This window comes from Etheostoma cragini, chromosome 4 (assembly GCF_013103735.1).
Source record: "Etheostoma cragini isolate CJK2018 chromosome 4, CSU_Ecrag_1.0, whole genome shotgun sequence".
Taxonomy (NCBI): domain Eukaryota; kingdom Metazoa; phylum Chordata; class Actinopteri; order Perciformes; family Percidae; genus Etheostoma; species Etheostoma cragini.
Genome location: NC_048410.1, coordinates 5018536 through 5032278, shown reverse-complemented (window position 1 = coordinate 5032278; position 13743 = coordinate 5018536). Strand labels below are relative to the sequence as shown.

General features: G+C 41.1%; 1 protein-coding gene across 9 annotated transcripts in view; it reads right to left on the bottom strand.

The window, feature by feature from the left end:
- foxp1b (forkhead box P1b) overlaps positions 1 to 13743 on the bottom strand; it is a 163212-nt gene that overhangs the window by 108486 nt on the left and 40983 nt on the right. The window lies entirely within an intron of this gene.

Genomic DNA, 13743 nt, shown 5'->3' with positions numbered 1-13743 from the left:
CAACTACTACACCCACTGATGATAACAAATGAACAATGGGGCAGTCTGATGTGAGTGAATGGTTTATTTGCAAGACAAAAACTTTTCATAATGCCTCCCCCGCAGTGGTGAGCACAGTGTACCTGTACCTGCTCTGCCCTGACTCAACTCCCCCCCTGGGCGGCCTTGATCTGCATGCACACAGCTTTCCTGACTGAGCACTCAACCCAGGCAAGGAAAAATGACAAAAAAGAGAAGGAAACAAAATCTTATTTTTATGGTAAACTGAGAAGTGACTGTGTGGTAATATCTCAGGTGTATTTGAATAAAAGCATTAAAGCATATCCAAATATGAAAAGGAGAGAAAAAAAGCTCTCTCTCTCATGTTCTTTTTTGCCGTTTACATTTGGCAGTCAAAACTGTGGCCAAGTGTTTATCTAAAGCAGACAAAGATAATAAAAAAAAAAAAACACTGGTCCAACTTGCCCAGTTTTAGCATTAATTATGTGTTAAATGCCCTTGTTGAAAACGCAAGTCAACATGCAGCTCGCTCTGAACTCTACTGAGGGTTGAACAATCATCCAAAATGGACCATTCCCACACAACTACCCTATTATTGTGATTCATTACACTTCAATTAACATATCATCAATGGAACCGTAAATCAATGGCGAGTGGTGACAAATGACAGATATTTTCAGTTTCAAACTCCTAAACATCATTAATTCCCATCACCTGAAAGAGCCCTGGGAGCTAAATGAGTTTACCCAACGCATATCATCCATTTAGATAAATGTTCCATCATTTTAATGATGGAACATTTGTATAGGAAAGAAAAGGCAACAACGGGATCCTGATTGCAGCTGTACGCCTTTTCTCCTTGTAACATAATGCCCATCTTTTAATGCCTAAACAGATAATTGTCTCCATTTCAAACACCACAACGCTGTAATATTACCATTTAGAACAGTGGGGGTGCAGAGAACGTAGGGTGAGGATAAACAAGCACACGCTGCTTCACCCGGTTGGGAAAACCGAGCCCATCACACACTCCCACATTGAGATTTTAGGGAATAGAACAACTCCTGGTTGAGATAATTACCCACCTAGGTGGGTTATGTGCATGCTCAGTAAGAGGCTTTAGCTAAGAATATGAATCAAAATGCAACAATTTCAAAAGACAAAAGGGAACTATAGAGCATTTTGCAAGGTTTTCTTGAAAAGTCCTGAGAGCATTTTGTAGGTGTTCTGTGTTAAACAAAGTGGAAAATAGGACAACAAAGGCTTCTGACATAGAAAAATATAGTAGTTTTGTTAAGACTACTGTGTGCAATACCTAGTGTGACCATTAGCCAGAAACCTTTACAGTATCAGATTATCCAAATAAATGTTACTGTTCTCTATGCAAATACCACAGGCTTTATAGTAATTGTGCGTGTGTGTGTGTGTGTGTGGTGGGGGTGGGATGGGGGGGATGTAAACATTTATTTCAAAGGAAAAGCGGGCAATAAGAAGTTTTTTTTGCTGTAATAATGGCCTGCTGTGGTTGCATCTGAGCACAAACAAAGACTGGTTTTATTCTGTCCACAAACCTGTGAAGTGGACTTACCTATTAGCGAAGGGGTCGCAGCTTCACAATATGCTCTCTAGTTCTAGGTATGTTATCAGTGCCTTTGGCTTTGTTGTAAGATTGCATGTTCAAAATATGAATTAATACCCCTCCACTGAAACGCACCCAATCCCAACAAAAGGCCTGCATTCTCTGTGGACAGCTCTTCAGCTCCTCTAATGGACAGGCTCTTCTCTCTCTTCACACTGTGCAGACAAAAAGATGAGGGCCCATGAATATTTACCACTAAGTAAAGTTATTCCATTAATTACTCTAAGCACGGGTAATACTGTATCTGTGGCTACTTCTGTGGTGGCTCGTTAATGAACCTTCACACATCATTACCATATTAATTAATGCTAAACTCAATGGTTGTCAATAGGAGGCTGCCAGAGTTGTCTCTCGGTTCTTTACAGCCCATTCCGAATGTTTCGATCACTTAGTATCAGCCCCTGGATAAATCGACAGTATCTATTTATCATTGCCAGGGCCTAACGATGTGTTTGAATAAAACCAAAAAAGGGAGAGATACTGGTTGACACTCCTTAAGGCTGGAAAATCTGTATTAAGAGCATTGTGTTACTAAGAAGAGGGCGTAGGAGAGTTTTTGTTGAGTAGAGTCAGTGATAACTACTATATATACAGGGTCATTGGTGTTTGTTTTTTGGGTGTGTGCAGGAGACTTTCCAAGTCACTGTCTGTGCTCTGAAGCAGAGGAAAATCAAAAGCATGAGTCACTTCTCAACAAACACAGCTGCTTACTGTATGATCTGATCTGCTAAAAGGGCTGACTGCACATTATTTTCTTCTGAGCTTTTATTAAGAAGAACTGATTAAATGAAAAACAGGCTCGTAAAGACAAAAAAGGGCAGCATTTGAAAAAGTGAAAAACAAGCATTGTTTTTTTTGTCTTTTTGATGTGATTGGCATGGTCCTGGCATTATATTGTAACACCCACACAGACTGTAAACAACAGCACTTTCTGACACGCAAACAGAGTAAAAACCCACCAATTAAATCCAACTTCAATCCAGCCAGCCCTTATTCTGGGTGCTTTCTTCACATTCTTCTCCCCCCTCAGCTTAAAAGGCAACAGTGCAGTCTGGTGAATGTCAGGCCTGTCTGATCCCCCCTGATACTCTAGACCTGCCCTCACGTTTTGCTGAGCTAAGAACAAAGTACACAGAGTGCAAACAGAGAGCTTAGCTGCCTTAATACCAAGGAAGTGGAATTTCACTCTTAACCCAAAACAAACAAGGCCACACATTTCTCTACACTATTTAAATGAGCTCATTGAATACAAGTAGCTCTATCAAGTGGACATCCAGTGCATACTATACATCTATTGATCCATGAGAAAGAGCATCCAAAAACTGCACTTTGTAAATTATTTTGTCTGGTGAGGAGTCAAAGCTGGTGGCAGCTCAGGATCCACACAGATGGTGAAAGAAGTCTCACTTTGCACGTGAAATTAGATCAGCACAGTCAAAAAAAAAATGATAATACATGAATAGTACAGCATATAAAGGGCTTACACACAGTGGACATTATACAATCCTATTTTTATAGCCAACCCCTTTCCACGCTGTCAAGTAGAAAGACAATTCAACCTAGCCATATCAGGTTTCCACTCTCGCCCAGGATCCAGATCTTCTCCGACCACAGATCCTGCGCGCTATTAATATCAATAAGCTGCAGATTCCATTTCCCCAGACAAAGACAAAGGGAGAACAAGAGGTGATGAGTGAGGGGAGGAACTAATACCCTCACGCATCACCGTGGGGTTACCACTTACTATCACCTCCAATCCTACTGCACTGGAAGTGCCCACAGCAGGCCAATGCAAATACTGTACGGGCCAACTGCTGGAATGTTTTAATTGCCCCACACATTTCTTCATTAATCAGGTTAAACTATACTGATTTTTCTTTGTTCTTATTTATTCTTATTGCACTTCAAATATATTAAAATATATAGTTTAAGATCAGATGTACTAGCAACAAGAATTTGTATTGACAAATTTGTCATTTATATACAGTAATTATGCAATAGCTCACAACAGGCCGGGGTATATTTTGATTATATGGAAGGTAAATATAAATGGACTGATTTTATATAGCGTTTTTCTAGTCTTAATGACTTATTCATAACTCATTCATACACTGTGTCCGAAGCTGCCCTACAAGGTGCCACCTGCTCATCAGATGAACACTAGCACACATTTACAATCCGATGGCGCAGCATCGGGGGACTCTCGGGGTTCAGTGTCTTGCCCAAGGACACTTTAACATGCCGCCCCAGATATACTGTATCTATAAATACACAGCTAAGGTAACGTATAACATTAGCCTACACTAGCAGCTGGCACAGGCTAATTCTTTTGTTTAACACTGAACCAAGGAACACAATGCTGAAAAAAAACAACGAACCAATCAAGACAGCAGTAGACCAGCAACTCCGCTATTTGTCAATGGAGTCTGGTAGCTTTGAGAGCATAGACAACAGCTTCAGTTCCCCGTTGTAAAGGCGGTCTCACAGCAAGGTAAAGCAGCAAAAATAGAAAAAAAGATGATTGTGATTAGTTTAAAGGAATGCAAACAACCCAGAGTGTTTTTTTCTCCTATCCTAGATGTAAGCGTGGTCTAGCCATAACTTACTCCACAGCGATATGGAGATAGGTCGGACAATGCAGGACTATTTAATTGACTTCCATCATCACTTTAAAAAATTACACTACATTGCGTTGTATCTAGTCTATATGCTCAACATTCCACTTCCGGGACTGGGTGCCGCAGGAAATTCCGCCGGATGCATGTCTTTTTGCCAATGTCCATTTCCTTCCGCTTTCTTTGTGTTGGAATTTTAAACTGCATGCATTTATGACGACTATGGTTAACAGCTCCTCAGATCTCTGCAGGGTAAATCCAGTCAGCTAGACTATCTGTTCAATCTGAGTTTTCTCTTGCACGACTATAACAACCTTTGAACGTACATGTTCTAACAAAGCAAGCTCCTTCCCGAGGCTATTTCGCAGCGGCTCCGTGCAGAGCTTAGCGCTGTCCATGACGATTGTGATTGGTTTAAAGAGATGCTAATAAATCCCAGCACGTTTTTTATCCCATCCCAGAAATGTTGTGCGGACTAGCCAGACCCTCCTCTGTAGGGCTGTGGAAGGTCTGACAAAGCAAGACCACATTGTATCCAAGTTGTAACTCTAACTCAGGACCTACAGTAAAACCCAATTCTATCTACACCGTATACACACACTGTCAATCTCTTGCTCACACACATACCTCCATCAGTCATAAAAGGCAAAAAGGGGGAGGATAAATTATATGTGGTAATGAAACCTTTACAGACTTACACATGATCAGTTAAATGGACTTTCATCATGTTCATGAAACTGTATATTGATGCACATTCCTTTCCAAGCTCGGAGTATTTTGAAATCCACTTCTGAAGAAGAGGAGAAAGCTGCCAGTGAAAGTAGCAGGTATGGAGTAGTTGAAGTAGTGTGTGTGAGAGAGAGAGAGAGAGAGAGAGAGAGAGAGAGAGAGAGAGAGAGAGAGAGAGAGAGAGAGAGAGAGAGAGAGAGAGAGAGAGAGAGAGAGAGAGAGAGAGAGAGAGAGAGAGAGAAAGCCCAGGCTGCAGGGTTGAGAGGGACTGGAGGTATGTGGTCTAAACACAACAAAAGCTGTTGCCTTGCTCTAGATGAAATATGCAGGAAGCGGCCCCCTTGCATAAACACAAACACTCACCAAATGAAGAACTGGCACAGAGCAGATGCCTGCTGAGAGCCCTACCTGTCCTGTCCTCTTTTAATTAGACAAGAGCAGGCAGAACAAATGAACATCAACCTGTTCAGGCAGAACAAAAGGAAGGAGAAAAAAATAAATAAAATAATTTCTCAATCTTCAAAAAAAAAAATGAGAAGAACAGGCCTTTATAGAGAAGCCATAAAAAGGTGCACACTTTTCATAAGTTGCAAAGAAGATATTTCATTTTTGTTCTTATATATCTTGTTTGCACCTTTGTCATATACTGCACATATATTCTACATTTATACAAACTTTGCAAATTACTTTGCCAATATTGCTTTGTTGATTGATAATCCAATTGTCTGATGCAATGCAAATACACATGAATGTGACCAGGGCAGGAAACTGCTTAATTACAACCTAAAACACTAATTACATTTAAAAATATCAAATTTCATTACTTGAAGTAGGTCATTTTTTGGTGAGGGTTTTCATTAAACTATGTCCTGGATTTTTTGATTTTGTTTTGTGATACACACCGTGATCTTTAATTCATCTTTACATTTGCTTCTCCGCTACACACGTGATAAAAAAAGAAAAAAAAAGAGCTAAATTTTAATCCGCAGAAAAAAATTATTATTTATTTATTATTTAGTCCAATGTCCATTTCTTCTTTTCTTAAGTGCCTCGATTACACCCTCTACTTTCCTCTCCTCCTTCCTATTATTTTCATCTATCTGCCTCTCCCTCTGTTTTATTTCTCATTAAGGACAGGGATGCAGAAGTGTGCAGTGCTGGGGAAAACTGTCAGAGTAAAAAAAATGTATATAAATAAAAAAACAGAAGAGAATGGGAGCTGAGCCCTTCCAGAAATTCTGGAGAGTGGCGTCAGATGCTGAGTGACTGATACTGATGCGGCCAGTCAAATATGTCATTTTCATGTGAAACCCTCTCAAATGGATCAGGGGGAAGGGAGAGGGGGCGCTATGGGTGAGGTGACACTTGGTGAAGGGAGGCTGCAAAGGGATACATTTGAGGGGCGTCAGAGAGAGAGAGAGAGAGAGAGAGAGAGAGCAGAAATGAGACCTCTGGAAAATAAACAGGGTGTAATGTTTCAAAGGCAAGGGGGACACAGGCATTCCATTGTTAGAGCCAATTATCAGTGGAAAATAATAACAACAGATGGATCCAGAGCGGCCAACTTGTGCCGGAGCACCCTGGCGCTGGAGAACAGATGAGGAAATGTGAGAGTGCTTTTGGAGGGGTTGGGGCATGTGGTCACACACACCAGATGTGAGCTTCCACAAGGACAGTTTTAATATGTGCTCTCTCTCTCTCTGGCCACCACTTGTGCAGTGCGGCTTGGGCCTACCAGACAATGGTTTGGTCAACACCTCCATTTGTGTAAAAGGGCCGCCGGAAGTCAGATGATACACATGGCTCCGACGTTGTGGGGTGACACATTCAAATCTGTGCATTCCTTTTATGTCCAACTATGCAGGGTCATCTGATAGCGAACAAATGCTTCATGTGAGTGGAGGACCAACACAACATAGTGAAGCAGGAAGAATGAAGATGTTTTTTTTTCTTCTTTTTTTTTTGCCCCGGATTTTATTTTCTTTAAATCAGCACATATCCAAGATGACCTGTTGTGATGGTTTCATTTGATGTTTTCCAGCGTGCCTAACGTTCACAGACAGGCAGATGCAACAGCGTGGCGGAGACAGACCTCATTGACTCTGGCTTCATTCACAGATCCCTCATATCAGCAACAGACTGACAGGCAGCGGAGGGGGCTGCAACCTTAAAACAAAACCAATTCTCTGTGTGACTTGTCAAGGGTGGGAGTTGTCTGCAGATAGCAGTACAAAAGATCTGCCCTTCCTTTTCACAAGAAAAGAGAAGTTTTCGTTTCATTAACTCCAGACTAAAAGCGTAATTATCTCCCTATAGACCTTAATCACCAAAAGAAGGATAACAGAACAAAAAGCAGTTTCTTCTTCAGTCATTAAAGTTTTATTTTTTTTTATGTTGTTGTTCTTTTTTGTCTCTCCTCTGCACTTTAGATGGGTCCATCAAATGATGCAAAGATTCTGGGGGGGAGGAGGGGGGGACAGGTCAAGTCTCATTTTCAAATATTGTCTGTTAAACACAGATTTGGGCTATGAATTAGAGCTCTTTGCTTAAGTGTGCAATCTTTGCCCTTTTTCTATCTGCCTATTCGACCTGGTTGACCCGTCTGGCCACTGAGAGGAGAAGGAACACCACCAGCAGACATACAGAGGGTTGAAGTGGCAAATGATTAGGATTGAAAATGTATGAAAAAAAATCAGGTTGAACACCAAAACACCACTTTGGAATTGTATCTAAAGGACTAACCTTGCCAAAAGGTGCTTGTGATACCATACCCTAAATGATAAATCCCTGAGAATTGCACATAAGGATTTTTACAAGAGAAAATAAATATATAAAAAAATGATAACTGAGCCTAGATTTAATTAGCTTATGAGAAATAATTGCCATTAGCAAATCTCGTCAGATGGGGTTGAGGCGTTTGGCTGGGGGGGGGGGGGGGGGGGGGGGGGGGGGGGGGGGGGGGGGGGGGGGGGGGGGGGGGGGGGGGAGTTATATTTTTGGTCGATGGGGAGACAAAGGGCTTTCAAACAGGAATTGGCGAGGACCATCAACCGTTTTAGTGCATTGAGACTGAGGTCGAGTTAATTAGACTATTGTCATTTTAATCAGGACAGCTCGGCGGCCATCACTTCCTGAAAGAGCCAGTGGACTTTAAACAGCTGAAGGATTTGTGTGTGTGTGTGTGTGTGTGTGTGTTGGGCCCGAGGTGTCACCCAGCCATGGGTTATGGAGTATGGTCTGGTTCTCTCACATGCTTAGAACATTAATGAGCTGGAGACACACCAAGGAAACAAAGAAGCCTGGAGGATCACCAGGGGAAACTACTCGCCTCTGCTCTACTCATGTCTCTGTTCATTTGAAAATAATTTAAATATCAAATATTTGAAATAATTTGCTTCTCTCTGGCTATCAGATTTTGAATACAGTCTTTCATGTCGTCGTTATTATGTTCTTCATCGGCATTAGCATTTAAAACATAATCAATGTAACCATATTTTCAAGGTGCCTGCCATTATGTTACAATAATGGTTTATTTTTTTCAGATTTCCATATTTTATGAATACAATTGGAAGTTCGTGATAACAAACCAAAGAATGGCAAACTGATGTATGAAATCTTTGCTGAATATCATTAATCTAAAGAGAGTTTTTAATCAAAACTAACAAAGGACTGTATTGGTTCGAGGCTTGCTAGATTTACTTTGTGCCACCTTTTGTGAAAAAAGGAGAAGGTAAAGAGGGTAAAGCGGACACCTCACTTGAGTTTAGCCACCAGGCCTCACAGCAAGAGTAGGGAGAAGGAAGCTGGATACTAGAGCGGTCTGTGGAGCTCTGCCAATCAGCAGGGGTGATAAAGAAACCAGACCGATATTAACACCAAAACATCTTTGTAACTTTTCCCCTGGTCACAGTTCAGGTCAGCTGTGGACAAGGTGACAAAGGTAACTGGCAGACAAATGCAAAATGCGAACTTCCCCTCTGTGACACTGCTGTCAGCCCCGGGGCAGGACCGGCCAATGACATTAGCCAAGCGTTTGAGTACAAAGTCGACTAGTGCAATATTTCCTATTCACGACCTCAAGGGAAACTGCATTAAAAGGGATCGGAGCGGTTCTAGCACATTTGACTCCATGCCACTTTTCACTGCGTCTGTTTATGATTATATTAATAGTTCTGTAAGTTCATCTTTTTTTTAAACATTCGTCATTAATATTTCACAGGGAGTTAATATTAATCTGATCAGAAATTATCTTCCTTCAATAATTCAATACACACATTAATAATTCAGTAAAGAGAATGTTCAGCATATTTGAAGGGGAAAAAAATGGAGACATTCAATAACAAGAGAATGTGAGAAATGAAGCCAGAGAAGTCAAACTGAAGCCCCAAGTTAGCTAAACAAAATAATGGCTATCTGAAATGCCAGTGCTCTTTGAGTAACTTCAACCGGACTGAAACTTGTTGGCAACGTGAAGCTAACAAGCACAAGCAACCTTGCGGTTTCCCCCTCAACTGGTTTGTAATCCATACTTGAATGCACCGACTAACCTGGGGCCACAGGTTGCTGTATCTACTTGTGTAGCCTACGTTCAGCAATGAGACAGACATGCAGACTGTGAAGCCTCTGCACCATTAAAACCCCTGAACTACCCAAGTTCCTTCATGAGAGCCTTACAGGGATTTGATGGTGAAATAAAAGGCCTAATCTTTATTTGACAGGAAAGCCAATCTCTGGCTCACTAGACAACCACTCGCAGTAGGACCCTCTCTCACTTTGACTGCTACACATCTCTGGCTTATTTAAAACCACATTTAGGATGCATACTGTTCCTTGTATGAGGTTTCCAATTTCCATACAAAAATAGTGTAATTTTTTTAACATAGAATGCGTAGTGCTAGAAAGACTGATTCCATAAATGATGTCCAATATATTGGGTCACAGCCTTACCTGCAGGTGAGTATATCTTGATGGCTATTTCTTTATGTAATTTCCCTTTTTTTGCGGTTTAAGCTATGCCTGATTGAAAATCTAACCAATTTCCATCTGCGGTTTAATGGCAGATGGAAAGAGATATTTCATGGAGATGTATAGTCCAGACTGATAAACTATTAATCACACTGCTGGACAATGACACCAGCTAAATTTAAACACAAAGTGAAAAGGCGTCAAGTAGCAGCCTCCCATGTTCCGTAAATTATTCATTACTGGGGGCTGTTATTGCATAGCATATAGAATTATAACTTGCAGATTAATTATAGTGTGTGTCGATGGTGGCTACAGATGTCACAGATTGGACTGGCAATCCCTTAATATGTTTAACTCGGTCACATAGTGTTCCTCTTCCTCTCACCATCCCTCAGTGTCTGTCTGCTCAGTGCCAACAAAATCAATGCCAAGGTGATGTAGAAGAGTGAGGAGAGATAGAGAGTGTGACATAAGACCTGGTTATTTAGTGTAATTAAGTTTCTACAAGTACAGTACAAAAACATCTAAAAAGGTCCTGTGGGACATCTATTGTTAATGATTTTAGCGCTTTTGCATTGCATTCCAACACATCATGTTCCTGACGATGGCAAATTTCTTTGTGTTTGGCTATGTTACCTAACAAAATTGCAGAATTTCTGGAGGGGTCCATCCATTAAAAGACCTACCTGACACCAAAAACCAGCTGCAAGGTTTTCTGATCACTGTTTCCCTTACAGTTTTTTTTCCCCAAAGCCTAAGGGTCTAATTTGGATACGTTGCACATAGGCCGCTGCAAATTGAGCTTTTTGTATGGAAAAAGACAGGCTAGGAGTGCTACCTGGGAGGAGAAATATATTTTTTTTTAAGTGCTGGAGCACCTCGTTGTTCCTATAGTTAAGGATTGCTTATTTAGTTTACCTGTTGCTCCAGTGTATCTGATCCCACAGATGAGTGTGCTACAGATGCAGATTTGTCCATAATATCACATGTTAGACATGATGTAGTTTATCCTTTACTGTAATTGGTTGAATGAGGTAAAAAAAGGATTGTGGTTTCTCAGCACTGTCGACATTTTTGGAAGCTCTGCAGCACCAAATCCCAACCCAAGGTGCAATACCTTTTCAAACGTGACCACGATGGCCCAATCCCAAAGTGAGCCCTGAGGACTAAGGACTAAAGACTCACAGGCTTAAGTGATCTCAGGTGCTGATTGACTGAGTGTGTGAGGCCACATGGGCTCAAATAGGTATAAATGGGATTGGGACAGCACTTCACAAGATCACGTTACCTTGGCAACGTTTAATAACAAAAGATGTTGCTGACATTTGCCGGTATGGTTATTTTCAATTTGATTTGGTTGCTTTCCACATGGGCAAGGCACAGGAGACGGCTGGCTGATTAAAAAATTGTAAGTTCTTGTTTTACAAGCTGGACAACAAGTCCATTGCATTCCATGGTCATGTGTCGTGCTGTTGTTTACCTTTGTAATTTCGCTATGGTCTCCGTAGTAAACGTTTTTAACCGTGGGTAATTCCCTTTGGTGAAGTCTGCATTGACTGCATCACGTTAAGGGCACGGTAAGTGTGTACTCAAACCCTCACACCTTTTGAAATTCAACAATGGGACAACTCTAAGCCCTTACAAATCTCGCGAGAACGCTACCAAAGTCCATGAGTCCGGACTTGGGATTCGGCCATTCTGAGCACCTTGCATAACCTTCACTTACATTTTTTGTGTTAAATAGTCAGCTGCTACTTTGCAAGTTCTCCTGCTTAGAAATCACGGAGGGGTCTAAAATTGTCCAGAAATCACAATGCATGATTTTTTTAACTATTTATTTGTATGATTCAGCAAATAAGTATCTGAACACCTGTCTATCAGCTAGAATTTTGACCCTCAAAGACCTCTGCTACTCCATTTATTATCCTAATTTAGATGCACCTGTTTGAGGTTGTTAGCGGCATAAAAACCCCTGTCCACCCCATACAATCAGTAAGAATCCAACTACTAACATGGCCAAGACCAAAGAGCTGTCCAAAGACACTGGAGACAAAATTGTACACCTCCACAAGGCTGGAAAGGGCTACGGGGAAATGTCCAAGCAGCTTGGTGAAAAAAGGTCCACTGTTGGAGCAATCACTACAAAATGGAAGAAGTTAAACATGACTGTCAATCTCCCTCGGACTGGGGCTCCATGCAAGATCTCACCTTGTGGGGTCTCAATGATCCTAAGAAAGTTGAGAAATCAGCCCAGAAGTACACGTGAGGAGCTGGTCAATGACCCGAAAAGAGCTGGGACCACCATTTCCAAGGTTACTGTTGGTAATACACTAAGACTTTTGAAATCATACATGGCACGGAAGGTTCCCCTGCTTAAACTAGCACATGTCAAGGCCCGTCTTAAGTTTGCCAATGACCATTTGGGTGATCCAGAGGAGTCATGGGAGATAGTCATGTGGTCAGATGAGACCAAAATAGAACTTTTTGTTCATAATTCCACTAACCGTGTTTGGAGGAAGAAGAATGATGAGTACAATCCCAAGAACACCAGCCCTACTGTGAAGCATGGGGGTGGTAGAATCATGCTTTGGGGGAGTTTTTCTGCACATGGGACAGGGCAACTACACTGTATTAAGGAGAGGAGGACCGGGGCCATGTATTGCAAGATTTTGGGGAACAACCTTCTTCCCTCAGTTAGAGCATTGAAGATGGGTCGAGGCTGGGTCTTCCAACATGACAATGACCCGAAGCACACAGCCAGGATAACCAAGGAGGGGCTTTGGAAGAAGCAGATCAAGTTTCTGGCGTGGCCTAGCCAGTCTCGAGACCTAAACCCAATAGAAAATCTTTGGATGGAGCTCAAACTCCGTGTTTCTCAGTGACAGCCCAGAAACCTGACTGATCTAGAGAAGTTTTGTGTGGAGGAGTGGGCCAAAATCCCATTTGCAGTGTGTGCAAACCTGGTGAAAAACTACAGGAAAGGTTTGACCTCTGGAACTGCAAACAAAGGCTACTGTACCAAATATTAAAATTGATTTTCTCAGGTGTTCAAATACTTATTTTCCTCACTGTATATAAAAAAACACTAAATGTGAAAACATCTTAACATCTGAAACTCTTCCTTAAGTTAAAAGGGGTGTACTTGTCTTAATAAATGTGTCTACAAAATAGTAAAGATTCAGCTGTGTGTGCACCATAGACACAAGCATATGTCCCACTCCTGCTCTCTTTACTTATTTATTACTAGAAAGGTAGTTGGTTTTGTTAATGTATGTAAATAAAAATCAGATTGATCAAATGTTCAAATATAATGTAAATAATAGCAACGTGGCAGTTTATTTTAAGTTTTAAAATTTAATTTTTTTTAAACTAACAAAACATTGGTACAGTTTTTAGATGTTATTTTCCTAAGACTGGCAGACAAGTCCATGTTTGTGTGCTCCATATCCTCCACTCAGTGTCCAGTATGTTATCTCTCTCCATTTCTCTTTCTTGTTTTATCCCCAGCTCACAGCAGCAAACAGAGTTGTACGCAAATACGAAAAGCCATAATGCACTATATTGTTTGCTGTTAACATTTGAATATTGCAATGGTGTGTTTTAGTGTTTTATCTAGATTCCCAGGGCAATTTTCATTCACCGTTCATGCAGAGAGTTAAGTTTGCCCACGTTGCAAGTTTAAAACTTTGTGTGCCTATTTGCATCTTTTCTACATAATATCGGTACGACACGCCATCATTGTCATTATGTTCTTGCGTTATACATACTAACAATGCAAGTTACCTAAAACTGATA